At 35.8% G+C, this 20,969-nt stretch overlaps 1 protein-coding gene across 1 annotated transcript in view; it reads right to left on the reverse strand.

Moving 5' to 3' along the window:
- The window catches only part of Syt1 (synaptotagmin 1), a 502,043-nt gene that overhangs the window by 318,699 nt on the left and 162,375 nt on the right, over nucleotides 1–20,969 (reverse strand). The window contains exon 3 of the mRNA XM_028754572.1: nucleotides 2,710–2,775. The gene's annotated coding sequence lies outside the window, so the exon portion shown is untranslated. The remainder of the gene's footprint in view (nucleotides 1–2,709; nucleotides 2,776–20,969) is intronic.

The following is a 20,969-nucleotide window of genomic DNA, read 5'->3' on the forward strand; positions in this document are numbered from 1 at the left end:
TACAGTCAAATGAAATAAATCCCAAGTCTAGTAGACTATCTGTAACCAAACACCAAATAAATGGTTCTCCTCTCCCCTCCTCTCCCCTCCTCTCCCCTCCCCTCCCCTCCCCTCCCCTCCCCTCCTCTCCTCTCCTCTCCTCTCCTCTCCTCTCCTCCCAACTCCCCTCCCCTCCCCTCCTCTCCTCACGACTCCTCTCTTCCCCTCCGGACTCCTCTCTTTACTCTCCATTCTCCTCCCCTCCCCTCTCCTCTCCTCTCTTTACTCTCTCCTCTCTTCTCCTCCCCTCCCTTACCCTCCGCTGCCCTCCTCTGCCCTCCCCTCCCCTTTCTTCTCCTTGTTCCTTTGTATTTCACCTGTCCTTCCACTCATCTACCATCACTCTCCAAATAAGTAGTTTAAGTCCATATTACACACAGAAAAGAATGTCAGTTGGCTAATTAGACCAGAATCCTCAGTTTTGTTGCTAGATATGAGAGCTCAAGCAAAGCCTGCCTCACCCTCCATGTATTAAAGGAGGCAATCAGTAAATGGGGCTATTAGACCTGAACCCCTGTAGGTTTCTCCTGGCTCTGTGGGACTATCACACCACACCCTAGCTGACACATTACGTCCCTCAAACCCCACCGAGGCTTATAGTTTTGGTAACGGTGATTTAATACTTCTAATATTGAGAGATTGGACTCAATGAAACTTAGGAAGATCATTTTCAAATAATATTTATTCGCAGAACGATTCACAGAAACATGTTTTGGTTAATGTCTTCTTTCGAGGAGAGTCTTTCTTAGTAAAAATGGAAGCTTCACATTCCATTTGCCAACCCAGGAAAGCGAAGCCATTAATAAGAGTTGCACTTTGAGAGGGAACATCAACTCCCACAAGTATTTAGTGAGATTTAGCAAATCTAGAATGATATGAATAGTTCCCAAGGAGTATGCCTGAGTGTCTGAATGATTTCTTGATGTCTCCTCGTTGTTATTATCATTATCTAGTGTAATCAAGGAGTGTGGACTATCATGTTCTTCAGAGTGTTACTGAGCACTCAGAGCTAAGCGAGGGAAATTATTATTTAAAAACTATTTCAACAGCCCTTTATCTCTGAGTTCTCTTTTCATCACAAAACTTTGTGAAATATATACATGCCATACACACCCAACATTTTTTTCTAGTAATATTTTAATTATCAGATTTTTCTTCCCCTTTAGCTATGAATGCTAAGACAGTATTACAGGGGTTTGTATGACTCTCCTACGCTAAAACCTTTGCATGTGTCTTTTTAGTTTTAACGTAACCAATGAGAACTTTCTTCTTTCTGTTAGGATTATTTTAGTCCACATCAGGAACTGACCAGTGCCTTTGTTTGCTGCTCATACTTTAGTGTGTACACTGATGACTCCGACATAGCAGTCCTGTTAGAGACTAAGGTATACACGAAAGACACCTATCTTCTAACATTTTAAATCAGAGTATTTTTGTTCATAAATATATTAATGTACATTAGTGGAATAAACTACAAGTATATAAACATACAAGTTTATATTAGATTCAGAGTTTTTTTATTGTTTAGAAGTTATCTCTGAGTAATTAAATGAACACTTGCTAAGTAGAAGACACTCAAAAGCTGAGATCGTGAGCTGCCTTAAGTCATAAGTAATACACAAAGAAGAGGCACAAGCTCTTTTTGAAAACAAACAATTTTCTTCAGGGTTATTCAAAATAAAAAAAAAATAGATCTCATTATAAGGATGTGAACCTACCAAATTGTATCTAATTAAATCCTACTGCAAATCACAAATGAAAAGACAGAGAAGATGATCAGTGAACTCAGGCAGTAGATTAAATAATTGTGTATAAGCAGGGTAAGTAAAAATGGTCATTGATAACTTTCACAGTGAGGTTACAGCTAGGGATCTGAAAAACGATGACATCCCTGTTTGGATCTTTGAAGAACTACAATTTTCAGCTCTTTTCAAATCAACCACACTATTGAAGTCATATGATGTGGATCGTTAGTGTGGATTCTGACATTCTATCTCTATCTACCGATTTTGATATTCACATATTCAAACTTTATAGTTGTTTGCCTCTCAGTGTGCTTTATGATGTTGCCGATCTATCACCAAATGATGACATCAAGATATACATAATTCTGGTCAATAAAAATATATTTAGAAAACATTACTGGTAGAAAGTCACAGCTAAAGAAGAAAATATATTTCATAGTTAAGTCTTGAGAAAACTGGAAAGAAGAAGAATGAGAAAAAACTAAAAAAATTTAAAACTTCTTATATTATTATTTTACATAATGCTGTTTAATGATAGTAAATAGGCCAACCACATTAACCTTTTAAATTTTTCTAAAGTGAATAAATTTGTATCACATAAAGTAAACTAATGTAATGTGCTTATTACATTATCCCAGTTCTTTCCCTTTGGAATGATTCAATGTTACTCAAAAATGTATTGAGTCAACCTAAATATTTCAGCACCAGAGATGTATCACACAGATTACCTGCCCATTTATCTAAGAGGATTATAGGATAAATCATTTCCAGTGGACTCCAGTGAATCGAAATTGAGTTTCTAAGGCACCGCTTACTTGCTACTTGGTTTTCTAATCTTAAAAATTAGGAAGGTAAATATTTGTGCAAAAGATGATCTAATTCTGCAGAAAGTCTGGTGTAATTATTTTGACATTAAAGCACTTACTGTTCTGCTGGGGTATTCTGGAATATTTGGGACTTTTTGTTCCTTTCAGAATTGCCTTTCTTCAATCTAAAAAGAAAAAGGAATGCATATGATAATCACTTGAGACCATCTTAAATAGGACATTAACTTTCTAAATATTTCTAATTCAGATTCCTGCAATATATCCATCTAAGTTCAAAATATGGCATTATCATGAATATTTTGTATGCACAATATAATGCAGGAGAAAATAGAGCTTTAAATGATTTCAGAGTTTGATCGGGATTATGTCGATAATTTACATAGTCATTTTGAATAATGTAAGTTAGAATATTGTGCTCCTTATAGAGTGTTTTAAAAATGAAAGTAAGAAAGTTTGACCTAAAATCTTACATATTTTCCTGGAGTTAGAAAACCTACAATACATCATGACTATTTTTCTATTTTTCAAACTTTAATAATGGTTTAGATATCACCTAATCCTATTCTAGCATATTGGATAAATCTATAAACACACATGTATACAGATATAAAAGCCCATCAAATATTAGGATAACAGTAAGCACACATAAGCATATTAAATATACTGCACTCAAGTTAGTCTCAGAGAATAAGAATTTAATGTCCTTCCCAAGAGTCAATACCAGAACTGCCTTAATATAGTAAATAATGTAATGCAATCAAGAATTTCTGATTTGGTTTGACCAGCTAAAAACTCATAAATGAAACTTTAATGGTACTGGGGAAAAGTACCTTCCACTCCAAGTTCTCGTCATTTTTAGTTCTCAGAAAGTGGATGTTCAAAACCAAGAAACAACAAAACATTTAAAAATAGGTGCCCCATAACCACCCTGGTCTGTTCAATGGAACGATGCAAATATCATGGTGACAGCCTCTCCCGCTCCTGGCTCATGGAGGTGCTGAGTGGAACAGATCTGAAGTGACAGCTGTACCTTCTAAGCCACACTCACTGCATCTGTTTAGTCTCCAAGGGCTGCTTTCATTTCATCTCTGCTTGAAACTCAACTGTTTTCTAGTAAAATTCATGAGCTACATTGATGTTAAAAATCACTTACATTTACCTGGCTCCCTCTTAACATACAATTTCAAGCCACAGTCCATTTTATGTAAAATCTCAGTAGATTGTCCCAATTGCCATATTTTAATGATGTGAAACCTAAAACAAGATTCTATGTGTATGCATGTTAAAATGGCAGTGATGTGCAGCACTTTATAAGAAACTGGAAAATGTGATAGGAAAAAAACAGCGCTCTGTCAAAATACAAGAGAAGATTTGATGTTATACGTACTTAACATTATTACTCACAGAGGGTCAGGCTTCCCTAAGGGATGCTATGAAAGGATTAAACAGCTTTGGTGACTTATGCTCTCTACAGGGCTTTGGTTTCATTTTGGTTTTATATGCATATCTGTCACTAGGATAAATGGGCAAGCTTGCTCTACTGTAGGAAACAAAAGACTGTTTTATACTTAACCCGTGCTCTGAATGTGGGTGTATACAGTATTTTTATGGTAGCCAATTACAGTCTGTTTCATGTATAAATGCCTTCTCTTTAATCCACAGGGAAAAAGTAAAACAAAAACAGGCTACATCATTGCTGTGGGCTGCTCACCATTTATCTACATGTTGATGGAAGTAAACCACTAGGTTCACTCAGTTAATTTATTTTATTGAGACTTGTTTCTTTTATGACTTGGCTTGGAACTTTAAAAAAATAATGTCTGTTTTGCTATGTTTATAAATTTTTATAAAATATTAGATATACTCAAAGCCAATAAAACTGATGAGGTTTTATTGCTATTTTCATCTAGGTAGGCTTGAAAAAGAGGAAAGGATACTCCCAGATTATTATTGGTAGATGTAGACAGACAGCAAGCTATCCATAACTTATAGCTCTTACGATAATGTACAAAATAAGCCAAACCACAAAATGCTTTAGACACCAGAAACACTGTAAATATTTTATTTTTTTTGCCTTTTATTTAAACAGGCAGGGAATCATCCATAGTAATTTTTATGTTGGAGATTTCAAGTGGCAGCTCAAAAGCTTTTTAGAATATGCTTATTTTCAATAATGACAATAAAATTAATATTTAATCAGCATAAACTTTATGTTATAGAATCCTAAGTCTTTGTTCTTCTATAGATAGTTAACTAAGCATTCCCTAACATGGCATCCTGTTAGATACTCATGTAGGGTCAGAGCGAGAGCACAATATACAATCTTGCAAGGAGGTTCTATACAAATGCCATCTTTTTAGATCTATGTTCAGCAGATGCTCACAGCAGAAGCCCGATCCCAAAGCTTTCCCTGTGAAAACTGTAAAATCTTGATACACTCCCAGCCTTCTCTTTTAGACCCCATCTGACAGAAATGCTAAAACTCACGGCCAGGACACAGTTGTAAGGCTGAGTAGTAAGGCTCTTAGCACAGTTTTTTCTAATCCTAAGGGATTTGCTTAGAAATCTTTTGGCTCATGTTTGCATTCTTGCAACAACCAGCAGCCAGCAGATATTGCTAGAAAACAGGACGTTATCCAGGTCATTACTGACTAAGTGCATGTAAGCTTTTAGATACATAAATAAATAAACAAACAAACAAGTAAATAAACTGAACACATTGTATGACCAGATTAGGTCCAAGATCAAAGGCGGGGCTATGAGGAACAGCTAGCTGCCAATGACATTATTGCTATAGGTGAAGTTGAAGCATGGATTGTAAATCAGGCAAAGGTCATGTGTCAGATAATGCCCATCTTTGATAACTATGCTCTGCAATGTAAGAATATACCCCAATCCCAGAAAATACACACAAATATACAATAAACTAAGATGTTTTGAAATTTCAAGTCCTCAATGCAAATTCAAGTAGTTGAAAATATAGTAGCTAAATATATGCAACAGATAATAGATGTATGGATTATATATTGTGTGTGTATCTTTCAAAAACAAAACTAAACCATTTGTAGAATTATTAATAACTAAGGTATATTGTATGTTGTTTAATTTTGTAAATAGGACTTTGATTAGAGATACATATCATAAACAATTCAAGTCTATTGTAAAACTAGACAGTGTCTATGCGTATTTACTTAGATGTACAGACATATACACACATGTACAGAGAAAGAGAGCAAGAGAACAATAATGCAAGACATTAGTGCAAACAATTGGTGAGTCCAAACAAGGGCACAGGAGGACTTGAATTGTTCGTGCTCTTTTTGTTAAGAGTCTAGAATTATAGAGAACCAAACATGACCAACAATAGACTATGAAACTACTCTTAAAGCATATTAACTAACACAGAATGATGCCATTTTCACTACTTCTATGTCATTAAAAAGAACTGTGGCTATTTTTAGTTTGTTCACTAAGTATAATTTTGTTTTATTTATAATTATAGAAGATAAACATGTTTTTATATAGTAATAGAAAGTATTGGAGAGCGAAAATTAAATAATCTATCAAGTAAAGAAGTGGACTAAGAAAGGCTTTCAAAGCTGGGTGGTGGTGGTGCACACCTTTAATCCCAGCACTCCAGAGACAGAGGCAGGTGATATCTTTCGATGTCAGCCTGGTATATAGAGCGAGTTCCAGGACAGCCAGGTCTACACAGAAAAACCCTGTCATGAAAATCAAAGCAAAGCAAAATGAAACAAAACAAAACAAAATAAAACAAAACAAGAAATGCTTTCTAAATAACTGCCATCATGGTCGGCACCTATTGTACTTCTTGTAGGTCCATATAAAAGGCATAAATGCTCCAATGTTGATTTTGTTTACAAAAGATTTTTTAGAACAAGAAAACTTTTCTATTCTCCTTCTCTTCTTCTTTGTCTGACCATTTTTGACCATTTATGATGCTTATGTCTATCAGCCTGTCCTAGTTATGATAGAAACATGTTTTTACTTTCTATCTATCTATCTATCTATCTATCTATCTATCTATCTATCTATCTATCTATCCATCCATCCATCTATTATAACAAGAAGGAAAAATGACGGGGTAACAATGAACGAGCTACTTGCTTTGTTGTTATGACACTTTACAAGTCAATAAATATTAAATTTGTTGGCTGTTGGAGTTACAATAATCACACACTGGGCTCAACCATGTTTAACATTTTCATTATACTCAAAATAATTATTTCAGAATGGGGGATGATAATGAGGAAGAATGGAAGAGCCACTCTGTACCTTGGAAAGGAGGCTAGGAATTAATTAAATGGGTAACTTGGGAGAAGTTAATTGGGGCTGAGTAAAGATAAGGGCACTATCAATGCACAAAGTAATGAAACCATAACAAAAGATACAGCAGGACATCCCACTGCACACACCTAGGAGAGAAATCTTTGCAGAATCATAAACAGCAGGAACAGTAGAGTGCCTAGGGCTGCCTCGCTTGGCTTCACAACTCCTCAAACAGTTCCTGTCACATAAATAAATGTTTGTCGAATGAACAATATTGTATAGAGACAAAAGGAAAAATCCGTTTCATCTTATGTTTTTTTGATTCTTCCTCTATCCAGTGTTTGACCCTAGGCAGGCAAATCACTTCATCTAGTCTGACCCCAATCTCATCATCTGTGAAATGAAAGTGGAAAAAGGTCATTCTCCAAGGTACCTTCCAGCTTGAAACACTTCTGTATGTGGTGCTGTTTATTAAAGCCGTCAATTGGGAACATTTCTGTAGGAGATAATATTCTGAGGTGAGTTCTACATGAGGCAAAATGGAGAAAACAGAAAATATGAGTAATGGAGTAATCTATTCAGTCAAGTAATGAAAAATAAATCCTACTGAATGAGAGGCTTTTATGTAGGGGAGGCTTATGGTTTTTATACTCATGAAGTGACATTTACATGGATAACTGACAAAAATATGCAGATGAGGAACTCTTCATCTGCTGTTTTTTCCTTTTCTTTTTTTTTTTTTAACTACAACTAGAATGACATCATACCTTGCTTGCATCCTCACCTAGAGTCCTGAAGGAGAAAACAGTGTTTACAATAAGGTATCAAGTTCCTGGAGATTTGACAAATGTTTTATCCTCTTTAGAATTTGGAATGGGCATTTTGTAGAAGAGAAAGTTGGTGAAACTCAGGGTCTATAAAAATTCCATGGGAAGATCTCAGGCTCAGGTCTTCTCTGACAGAACTTCTGACATATCCATGAAGTCTTCCTTCCTCACACAGGCTTCCTTGTATCTCTTCATTCTTATGATTCATCTGGACCTCCATTCTGTAGCAGCATTCAACAATACTCACATGTAATTGTTGTATGTCCCTATTTCAGGTGTGATGTTTTTATCTCTCCAACTAGAGTTGGATCCTTTAAATGAAATAGTTAAAATGAGTTGATGCCCAGTCAATATTCCATATGAGTGCAGGAAAAAAAAAAGATGGACTCTGAACTCAGACATGATCAGGAATGTACCTGGCTGCTACCAAAAATGTCTTCCTGTCATCAAATCTAATGTGATCTTAAGAGTCTCTATCTTGCCTTGCTAATCACTGTCTAATCCTCATACACATTTTAGTAAAGATGGGTCATGGTACTTATGATTTGAGAGTGGAAGGTATACAGATATTTAATGAGAAAAGTCTAATTCACTTTTAAAAGCACACGAAGCTAAGGCAGAATATTCCAACACTGGGGTTTGATCTACTGCTCAGAGGAGGAGAAGCTGGTTCCTTAACATTCTTAGAACAGAGTATGTCTCATGAGTTCAAATGAAGACCACTTCAGCAAACTCATATATGGATTCGGTATTTGTACCTCTGGGTTAAGAGAGTATTGGGTTAATAGATGGGGTGCAAAAGAAAAGGAAGATACAGGGAAGGACTCTAGAAGAACAGGTCCAAGCTTTGAGCTTTGTTTCTGGCTTAGTAGTTTTTGTGGCTGGAAAATAAAACCTGAGAGCCTCATATAAGTCAGACAAATATTTTTCCATGAAATGCCAGCTGTACTCTTATGAATAGTTTTATAAAGAAGGGTAAATAAAAGTCCCCATATATCTTTCCAAACAGTTTAAATTTTACTGTATATACTATATATATTTATGTACAGGATAGACAGTGGAGAAACCAGTAAGAAATGTAAACATGTGGATTCTTCTTTATTTTCTTTTTTATTGGTTATTTTGTTTATTTACATTTCAAATGTTATCTCCCTACCCAATTTCCCCTCCAAAAATTCTTCATTCCACCCCGACCACCTGTCTCCATGAGGATGCTGCCACCCGCGCACTCCCTCTCCAGTAACTTATTCCCTTACGATGGGGCATCAATCTTTCATAGGGCCCAGGGCTTCCCCTCCGATTGATGCCAGGCAAGGCCATCCTCTGCTACATATGCAAGTGGAGCCATGGATCCCTCCATGTGTCTGCTTTTTGAGTTTCTGGGTGTTTGAGTAGGAAGGGTAGGGTAGCAATTATCTAGAAAAATATAGGCTGGCAGAGGAAAATGATTCATGTAGACCTTAGTTTGCTACAAGTTCAAAGTCAATATGTTGGGGAACATACATAAATGAGGTATTAGAACAGGGCATGACGTTACTCTAGTTCTATGCTTCCTCATTTGTGCTGTGAGTGCATTTCAGTACCATCTCCGTGGTGGCTATGGTAGCAAGGTTCTATCTAGGTCCACAAGGACAACCCCATAGCCGTAGAGGAAGAGTTTTATGGTTTCCCTCTGCCGTACATCACAGAAACTATATGACAGAAACTGTCCTCGTTAGGATATATTCTAAGAGATGAGATGCTTAGTTTGGAAAAAAGCAACAGAGTTGGAAAATTGTAACTGCTACTTAAGAGCGCACACGCAGTAGACTGCATCTGTTTATAACACCCAACATCACAGGAATGAGGTGATGTAGGTGTTAAATATCGTGATTTACATATGAGCAAGTGAAATTCACAACTTCCTTGTAGAAAGTGTTGGAGCCAGGATCTAAATTCAGTTCTGTCAGCATCTAAATCCAGCTGTTACCTAGCAGCACCGTTGCTGTGCTTCTGTTGATGGACTTCGAGAAGGTAGAACACCCGTTTCCTAGGTCTTTGTATATCGTGTATCAGGTACATCGGCTTGACTGACATAAGGTTGTAATCATTAGCACGTCATGTAGAAAATGTAGTCAATCAAACTACATCTATGGATTTATTGAGATAGTCTTTATAAAAGCAGTTGAACAGTTAAAGCTTTAAAAAGTTAAAGCTTTCCAAGCAATGTGGATTACAGACACTTTTTTATTTTATTTTTTTGAAATCATAAGAGATCACTTCCTTCTTCTCTTTCCTCCCTTTAAGCTCTCCTATATCATACCCTTCCCTTGACTATTTTCAAATTGATAGACTTTTTAAAAGATACTGTTATATACTGTAACTTTTCTAAACTAGCATGAACCCTAACTATAATCTAAATATCTGTACTTATACCTACATATAAGTATAGTCTTCACCCCTCATCATGGAAAGGTCTTTAAACTGACTAGCTTTGTGATTCATGTCTGAATATCATAATTTCTAAATTAAACAGTGCTCGAATTTACAAAGCATATTCTCTACAGGATGATTCTATATAGGCAGACTGTACTACAGGATGCATTTACAGTAAGATTTAGAAGACTTTTTTTTCATGTGATACTTTAACAACAGTGTATTTAGTTCCATGCAGTTTCCAAAGAATCACAGTAGGGAGTAAACAAAACTATATGATCACAAGGCCAACATTTTCTCAAAATTAAGAGTCATCAGGTCATGAAAAACAAGTTGAAATAATCACCCAAGGGATTAGTGGGTGAAAGCTTTGTGGGATGTCTGGGAAACAAAGTCTGTACTCAGCAGCAGCTATACTGGACAGTCTTAGGCTGTTGGATGCCAGAAAAGGATGCCCTGGTTAAGGTCCAGAAACTAAGTTCTCCTCTGATCTTGTCATTCCCTGTAGTGAGATATTTTTCCTGCAAGTTGGGAAGAGCTAAAGTGGGAGAAGTAAGGAGAGGAAGAGGAGAAGGAAGAGGAGGAACTTGGGGAGAGAGTACCAGAAAGAGAGAAGGGAACATGGAAGCAGACATGTGCCTGTCTCTAGCAGTCAAAGGTAGTTGATATATCTAGATTGGGTATTGGGTTACACCTCTGAATGTGTGGGCATCTTGTTATTGAGCATTACCAAATATATAAAGCCTTTGATAATCTAAGCATTAGAATCTCACTCCTACTGGGCCCATGTGGATGGTGGGATGGTCTGGGCTCAGCCAATCATTGCAGAGACAGCATAGTAGATTGGCAGAGCCATCTCCCACAATGGTGTCTTGTGGGTGGCAGGGATGGTGTCTCTGACCACCTGAGTGGATGGCCTGAGTTGAGCAGTAGTAGAAAGCCACAGCCACTCCTGGCTGCAGGTCTAAGCTAGTGAAGAACATGGTGGCTGATTTAGAAAAGCCGGATTGGATGGAGCCATTTTAAATATCTCTTTCAATGATCCCCGTATTCTCCCCAATGGCAAGCTAGAGAAATTCCAATTTCTCTTCTCCAACGCAGGTCACAGAAAGCAGATCACTCCTTTCCTAAAGCCAGAATACTTAAAAGCATTGGTATAAAACTTCCCTCACAGTTTTATATCAGCCAAACCAAAAAAAAAAAAAATACTCTGAGGTGCGCTGTTAGATTTTTAGGCCATAAAACCCACATCCTAAAGGGGCTAGCCATGTGGGCGGATGAGAGCTGTAGAGAGGTCTTGTTGTCTATTACAACTGCCCCTGGGTCGATCACTATTGGACTATTCTCTCTTCGTCTAACTGCATTTGATACAGCTATCCATGCTTTACCAATCCTAAGTATAAAAACAGATCTTTCATTCAGTGTCATTGAGTCTTCCAAGAATTCCATTGTAAAGTTGTAAAACTAGGATCAACTAAATTTGTATGGTTTTGGTCCTGTTAATCTGTATTGCCAGTATATTCAACAGAGTCAAATAATTAAATGTGTAGAGGAACGTTTGGACTTCCCAACAAATGGATAACAGTTCAATTCCAAAATCTCTAGAAGTAAAACATTTTAAATGTACTTTGGATCAATCACGTTTGGCATGGGAGTGCAAAACTTTAGTCCTAGCTCTTGGGAAGCAGAGGCAGGCTGATTTCTGTGAGTTCAAGGACAGCTTGGTCTACGTAGAGAGTTCTAGAAAGCCAAGCATGTATAGTGATATTCTGTCTCAAACAGGCAACCTCTCAAAACCAAAACAACATGGCCACTCCCAAGATGGGGGAGAAAAAGTTCTACCTCATATTTAGAAAGGAAGACTGTAAAAGAACCTGGTGGGATTTACATTCTGAGACTGGATGTGTTTTTAGTTATTGTTTGAGCACGATGGAGTTAAGATAATCCCTCAAAAAGAAAAAAACACATGATGTGTGATAATTGAAGTAGAAGGGCATGCTCATAAAGATGCTTGCCACATCTAAGACTCAATTTGAAATGCTTGAAGTAGACATGAATGCAGCCCTCCAAAGAACTCTAAATCAGTAGAATTCAGACTGAAATTTGGGAAAAATAACTATGGTTTGGGAAAGAAGTGGAAACTATCAAATTAGGAAGGGGACTACAGTTTGATCACACTAGATGTTTCCCTAGAATTAGCAGTTAGGTGCACGACCATCTGAGAATGGTGGCAGAGTTCAATAGAATTTCGCATTAAAAGCTGACACTATTTTGCCTAGTATAAACAAGAGGCTCAGACTCCTCTCACCCATGAAACGAAATAATGGTGAGAATAACAGCAGCTCAAGTGTGGCAATAACGTCGGTGAGCTGTTTTCACAGCCTCCACTCTCTGATCCGTCAGATGTCTAATGTGAATGGCAACTCATTTCCACTGACAAAAGAATATGTTCAAGAACATCAGAGTAATTCCTACAAAGCACACAAATTTTCCAGGAGATAGGGACTCTGTGTGGGGATTATCATGGTCTGTGTTTTGGCGTTCTGATATAAAGCTCAATGAGAAACCAACTTTCAATTTGGAGTTATAATTACTTTGGAATTATATACTTTATAGCAAGGGAATTTGCTCGGTGTTATCGTATTCAGCTGCATCATCTCATTGCCATTTTCCTTTAATTTTTAAAAATAAAATTATTTTGAGCATAATTATTTATATACTTTTGTAACAGAGGATAACATCATCATCATCAACAACAAAATCCCTGCCATATAATAATTCACCTTAACAACTTTAATGAAGTCTACCACATGCAGGTTTTTTAATATCACCAACAATAGCAATCCAAACAAAACCACTAAGATAATTAAGTGATTTAAACACTATCAACATTAAGAATTGTAAAGTTGGTTGGCTGAGGTTGATCAGAAAATTCAGACCTTGTCTGAGATGAATACAAATCACAATCTTGGGGTTAAACCTTGAAGTGGCCTCCAGTGAAGCCAAGATTTCATGTTTCTCACAGGCAAATTTTACAACTTTTCTAGGGAACTATTCTAGGAGCTCTGTAATATGCAAAAGAGCATAAGTCATTGCTCGGATTCATACAGTTAAAGTCTCATCCACATACATTAACCCTGATAGTTGCTGTTGTAGGTGTTGTTTAGTACTGTATCAATGGAAGCTTCTCAAGAGAACAAAGAACATAACTACACTGAATTCACATTGTCTAGCATGTTTGAAGTTGTAAATTATTGCCTGTTGAGCAGAAGGAATACGTGAAGCTCCCTGTCAGTCTCCCTTCTCTACATACTAACAACCTTGTATAACAGGTTTCTTCACTCCTTTGGTGGCACAGCTGATTGACATCTACAATTGCACTTGGACCTAACTTTAATGCTCCAAATTAGTTCTGTGTACACAGGCCCACGGCCTTTCTCATATAGTTCAGCCATTTAGGATATGGAGATAAGTTTCTCATGGTATGGAAATGTTTAATAAATATTAGCAATTGGACACTTCTATTCACTAGAGTTTTAGAACTATTACCATCGTTACAGTTTTGAGTCAGGAGTTTCATTTGGGAATTTACTGTCTTTCACATGCCTACCTTCAAGATCAACTTCATTGGATGTTTCTTTTCTTAGTCAAACGGTCACGGTATGGATATAGAGGTATTTTTAAAGTATATTTTATGACATTATTTAAGTCTATAGTATGTATAATCTTACACAGGGATATATAAAGACAATTCAATATTCTTTGTGATCACTGATGGTAAAAGCATTATGGTCAATATTTTCCCTATATGATTGTGCACTCTACATTGATTATGAGTAGAAAAATCCAAACGTAAACATGCTTATCAAATCATACATTACACTTTGTTCTATTTGTCTAGTACATGCCACCCTTCATACCTTATATCTTGCTCATACTCATCTCCTTTTATATTAATAAATATAAATAAGATAAATAGTCAGAATTAAATGAGATGTGTGTACTATGAGAGTCATATAGTAGAACTAACAAGGAAAGTCACCTGGCTGGGCAGTGGTAGTGCACGCCTTTAATCCCAGCACTTGGGTGGCAGAGGCAGGTGGATTTCTGAGTTCGAGGCCAGCCTGGTCTACAAAGTGAATTCCAGGACAGCCAGGGCTACACAGAGAAACCTTGTCTCAAAATAAATAAATAAAAATAAAATAAAATAAAAAATAAAATAAAAAAGGAAAGTCACCTGAACAGGGAGTTGGAATCAACAACAGATGGGCAGATGTGTAAAGGAGAGATTCATGCTGTAAATACACAATTCTCTTGAACTTTTAGTAATCTTAAGTAATTGTTTCTGTGTTATATAGTGTACATGCTAATTTTTTGGAAAAGAAACAAGAGCTAATAGAGTACATTGACATGGGAAACCTGACCAACACATTAGGCACAGTCTGTTAAAACTCAGAAATAAGTATTTTTGGTGGTTTGAGTAAGAATGGTCCCCAGAGACTCATATACTCGAATGCTTGCTTAATCATCAGGGAGTAGTACGATTTGAAAGGTGTCTTAGGGTTTTATTTGCTGTGAAGAGACAACATGACTAAGGCAACTTAGTCATAAATGAAAACATTTGGGGCTGGCTTACAATTTGGAGGTTCATTCTATTATCAATGCTAGGAAGCATAGCGTGGCATAGGATGACTTGGTGCTGGAGGAGGAGCTTAGAATTCTATAACTTGATCCATAGGCAGCCAGGAGGAGATTGTGTTTCACCCTGGGTGGAGCTTGGGTATAGGAGATCCCAAAGCCTGCCCCCACAGTGATGTACTTCCTCCAACAAGGCAACACCTCTTAATAGCACCATCTGTAAGGCTCAAGTATTCAAACACATGAGTCTATGAGTGTCATTCCTATTCATACCACTGCAAAAGGATTAGAAAGACAGAGAGATTTGATCTCTTAGGAGTTAGGTGTGGTCTTATTGGAGGAAGTGTGTGACTGAAGGTGTTCTTGGAGATTTTGAAAATCTCACAGCAGGCCCAGTGTTCTCTACAACTCTGCTGCCTATGAATTAGGGTGTTTCTCTCAGCAACGGCTCTAGCTCCTTATGAGCCCTCATGCTCCCCCATTCTATCTGCCATGGTGATCACAAACTAACCCTCTGAAACTGCAAGCAAGCACCAAATAAATGCCTTCTTTTATAAGAGTTGCTTTGGTCATGGTATCTCCTTACAGCAACAGAATGCTGACTAAGACAATACCTCTTTTTAAAACTGAAAGTTGGAGGCAAATTAAGGAATAAATATTATATGCTGCTTTTGTTCATATAGTAATATGTTCTCATTGGATTTTTTTTTCATTTTTGAAAAATATATTTTAGAATTATAATTACAAAATTTTTCCCTTCCCTTTCCTCTATCAAAACCCTCCCATGTACCACTTCCTGTTCAAACTCATGGCCTCAATTTCCACTAATTATTATTGCCTATGTATTCCTAAATATAATCTGTTTAGTTCATACAATGTTACTTGTATGTTGATTTTCAGGGCTGTTTCCACTGGACAGACAATTGGTGTGTTCTTCCACAGGGAAGATTACCTCTCCTGTTCCCAGTTTTTCTTTATGCAAGGTTGACATCAGTGGGCCTTTCCCTGTCCAAATTTGCATGACCATTGATATTGTCATTCAACTCACATTTAGGCAGTCATGTTGGTGAAACTTTGTGGCTGTAGCTTCTGATATTCTCAGAAGGCACACCTCATAGCAAAGTCTTTGATCACTGGCTTTAAAAACAGTTTTAATATAAGAGGAATCAATGATTATGGCATTAATTTGATATAAATATAACTAATACTATCTTGATGACTTTTCAGTCAAATTAGTTTTTATTGAGGAAGCTTGTGTAAAGTAGATTTTTTGAGTCTACATCGATTCTTAGAAGTTATATTTTTGCTTATACTTATATTTGCAGTGCTGGGAATTGAACCCAGCATCTTGCACATGCTAAGTAAACATTTTACCATTGAGTTGCATCTGTAACCATAGACGAATATGCTTTCTATTGCATTGATAAAACACTATGCCAAGTCAATTTACTTTTAAAGAGGGGTTATTTGGGCTCATGGTACTACAGGGATAAAAGTCCATCACCATCATAGCAAGGAAGCCTTTAAATAGCAGACATGGTGGCTACAATGACAGATTACAAACTTATCATGATCCGTAAGCAGAAAGCAAAGAAAGCATTGTAAAGGGCATAATGCTTTAGCAACGTCAAAACCCATCCCCAGGAATATACCTTCTCCAGCTATTTCACTCCTCTTAAACCAACCCAAACCAACTAGAAACCAAATAGTCAGTACTCCAGACTATGGGGAACATTTCATGCAAACCACTACAATGAATATATATTTTTGACTTATATATAGGTTATTTGTTCCTTTTGGATTATTCATAAATGAGAGCTAGAACCAAAATTTAGATAGCAGTTGTTGGAGTGACTATACTCCAGAGACAATAATTGAAGCATATTATAATTCCAGTCACACATATATAAATAAAGATCTCGGCCAATCTTATCTGAATCTAGTCACTAAGGAAAACACAATCACCTTTTAAATACAAAGTTGAACTATCACTCTTCATATATAGTTAATTTAGAAAACTGCTATAAAAAACTACTCATGTTTCTTTTATAAAGTGTCTGCTTCGTCAAAGTGACCAATTAATTCATCACAGGGATTCATTCAAAATACTTTCCTGATAGAATGCTTTCGGCAAGGCACTATTCAAAATGGAAAACAATGGGGTACCTCAAGGAATCTCTTTTCTAAAAAGGATTAACTGAGAAGATGAAGTACACAGTGAGGAGGTAAACAAACTCTTTTCTATCTCTTCTCAGGCCAACTATAGTAAATTTCCAATATACACAAACTAAACTTTATAGAAAAGCCATGGAGACACCTGGTCCCTGAAGGATGATGGCATCTTGAGATTGAAAGAGACACATGTTTCTTTTAGAGGTGCCAGTCACTTCGGAATTATAGAGTTATTGCTTTTTAATATTATGCTCAATAAAATAGGTATGCTATAGACCCAAACAAAACTGCATACTATTTATTGGTTCTACCTAAATCGAATAGGTTTAGATGCTGGACACTTTGCTTGTGTTTCAGGAGAATAAAATGGACAGAGAAATAAACTAAAAAAGTAGATATTGTAGGCAGATTTAGACTGATGTCATAAGAACCAATATGGAACAAGTATGGATTTCTTAAGAAAACACACTCACAAGATTTATAGCAATCTGGTAGAATACCTTTCATTCTTTAGTTAATACATTTTTAAAAACTTGCGCTTTAACAGGGTTTAATAGATTAATTAGTAGGAAAGATAAAGAAGTGATTTAATAAGTATATAGCATTGATAATCTGAATGCAGAAAATAACTAAAAATGTGGAAAGTAAGGCAGGGTTTATATGAAAAAAAATGAAGTGAGCTTAAATATATTAAAATGAATACTGTGTACTAGCTAGTAACTCAACATCTGGCTGACAACTTCTCCCACAACTGAATACCCAAGAATTATATTGATGGCACAGTTAGTTATAAAATTATCTTTGCTTTCAAAAAAGTATTAGTATAAAACTTCTTAGTGCTTTGGGCACGATACTGTTTAAAATGACATTCTTAAATATTTATTGCAGCTGTAACTAATTAATTAACTTCTAATTACCTTGTAAACTTGTATGTTCGTACATTGCACATCCATATAAATAAAACTTCATCCAGGGTTCATTAGCTAGAGAATAGCATTACACGCATGGAAAATATTTTAATTACTCTAATTTTACAAGTGAGTCTAAATTAGTCACCAAGTCAGAAATGTAAACATTTCTGAATCTGTATCGTTAGAAGAAGGCTAAGTGTGGATTGGGTTTATCCTCTCTTTTCTTTACCATTTCTGCAATTTGACTCTGACACGTTATCATCTAATGTATGTGCTCCAGGACTCTTACTTTCCAGGATAAATCCAATCATTAAAAAGAAACTTATTTGTACAATGTATCACACCCCAGCACAGTGTCGAGATCAAAAGAGCGAAGGAATGAAAACAATTTGCATCGCCAATGCTGATGGATGGAATCATTTTCTCAGACTCTTTCAGTGCAATCTACAAATGCATTTAAAAAGGCTATAAAGCAGAAGCAATCCCCGCTACTCGTCACACACAAAGGCGAAACACTGCAAAGTTTGAAAGCATAATTGAATTCTGCATTATTACAAATTACCCAAGAATAAGAATGAATGCTACAACCATGTAGGACTTCTAAAGTCTTAGACATTTTATAATGATTCCTGCACAAGGGCATCATGTTCATGTACTATTCATATGAAGAGCTCTTTTAATATGACACTCTCAGGAAATCTAGTATTTTCTATTGTATAATGTACAACAATATTATGTATTATTATTAATATGATACTTTCAGAAAATCTAGTGTTCACATTACATTGTGAATGCCAGGAATCAGTTCCTACATGCATTTTCTATTTCTTCTACCCATTTCTACTACACTGTTGCTCTTGAGATATACAGTTTGCTAATATGTTTGAGATATATGTTGCATTTTTTACTCAGAGAAAGAATAACATTGTCTTTTTTAATTTGATTTTTTAAAAATCATGCTCATTTACTTTATTGCTTACTGAATAAATTTTATTATTTTCTAACACCACGTTTAATAAATAGGTATGTTTTAGAACAATTAGAAGGGTATACTACTACTTACCAATTATATTAAAATGCCTAATACTATTTTTAAAAAATTCTTTTGAATGGAAGAGTTGATAAAGTCTTATATTTTATTTTGAGAGCAGAGAATTTTTCTATAGCCTGAGATGGCCTCAAACTGTCAATCCTTCTCCCTCAGGCTCCCCAGTATTTGGGTTAAGGCTATGTAACATTATGCCTGTCTTACTTGCAAATATTTTTATTTTCTAAGAAGTGGTGTACATCTACTATGTAACTGATAGAGTTGTGATTGCCCAGGTACTAAGGCTTACAGTACAAACATGGATGTTAATTTTTCTGAAATGAATATTTGTGCTTTCCCTTTCAGTATGGAAAAAATATTGAAACTAGCTGTTTTCCTATTTCCTCATTACTGTGTTTTGGGAGAGGGGTGGAACATCTATTGTATGAGGTTGGCTAGGAACTTGTATTATGTTCCATTATTTATAGTTATATTTTTCAAAATTACATTTAAATGAATATATATATGTATATATACACACAAACACACAAACACACACACAAACATTATCTCTATATATATTATATATATTATATATTATAATAATATATATGTATGTATATATTATATATACTATATGTAATATATATATATATAAATATGTAGATAGATAGATAGATAATGTTTGTGTGTGTGTGTGTGTGTGTATGTGTGTGTGTCCTGATCTTCATGTGGGTCCCCTAACAGTTGGAAAGGGGCCTGTTTCTAACTCTGATGATTGCCTTTGGATACCTTTCTCCTAGCTGGGCTGCCTTGTAAAACCTCAGAGGGAGCATGCTCCAAGTGTTCCTGGGTGGGCTGGTATCGATCTCCTTAGAGAAGGGGAGGGAGGGTGAGGGTAGGACTGGGAGGGGAGTAGGGAAGGGGGGCTGCAATCAGGATGTAAAGTAAATAAATAAATAAATGACCTAAAGTACACCTTTAGTAAATAAGTATCTGACAAGGTTAGTAGAATACACACACACAAAACCCAAAGGATAAAGTGATTTTTAACAAACTTAATTTATTCAAGTTCTGAATGCACTCATCATGAAGACACCTTTTAAATAATGAAATTGAACTAACATTTGTATAAAAATAAATGGAAAGAATGTCATTTAATAAGCTTAGGGATATCCAATACATATTTTCTCTGGTACTCTGATCAAATATGGAGATGGTAATCAGTCCTCACTACACTGCAGACAGAGGAATTGACGCATTTAAATGTATCTGACCCTGGAGTGTGTACATAGATACATACATCAATAGACAAAGTAAGTGATCTTTAACATTGGCCAATGGCTGATGAGAACGTCATTTTTATCCTGGTCTCTAACCAGTTAATCTCTAGGTGATGAGCAAATTCAATATACATCTACAACGCTTCAGCAGGAAGCATTAATAAACGTACTTGAAAAATATTTATGGAACAGCCATAATTTCCTGTATCTGTAGGTAAATAATTTCCTTCTCTCTTGAAACTGCTCAGGCAGTAGCATAAACTTCTAGAGTCCGTTCGCTAACTTAAAATTACAAAGGAAGTGATTATAAATGCTTGAATAATATTTCATTTCAAATAATGAGAAAGCCAAAGAAGTGATGCATACATTCAACAAATAAAAGCCACAGAAAACAATTCTTTATACAATATTATGCCAAAGGCATTTCAAGGGTCTTTTAAAGTAGCTATTGTCAATATAGTATCTAACAGAGGGAAAGATTCATACTGAAGTACTTGTTCATTAATATTGACATAAGCAACTGAATTTCAGGAAAATGAAAATAAACTACTTGGTAATATAAGTGTATTTTATTATTGCCAATCTTCTCAAAAGGTCATTTATGCTGGTGCAGTATGATATTAGAAAAATAGTTTTAGAATCAAAATCTTGTATCACTTATCATTACTAGATAGTAGCATATGTATATGCAAACATACATACACTGCATGGCAAAACATATAACCTGTAGGTATATATAAATATTATTTTCTTATAACTACATATCATATAACCTATGTTCAAATGCATACATAT

This window comes from Grammomys surdaster, unplaced genomic scaffold (genome assembly GCF_004785775.1).
Source record: "Grammomys surdaster isolate TR1022 unplaced genomic scaffold, NIH_TR_1.0 126028, whole genome shotgun sequence".
In the NCBI taxonomy this organism is placed as follows: Eukaryota; Metazoa; Chordata; class Mammalia; order Rodentia; family Muridae; genus Grammomys; species Grammomys surdaster.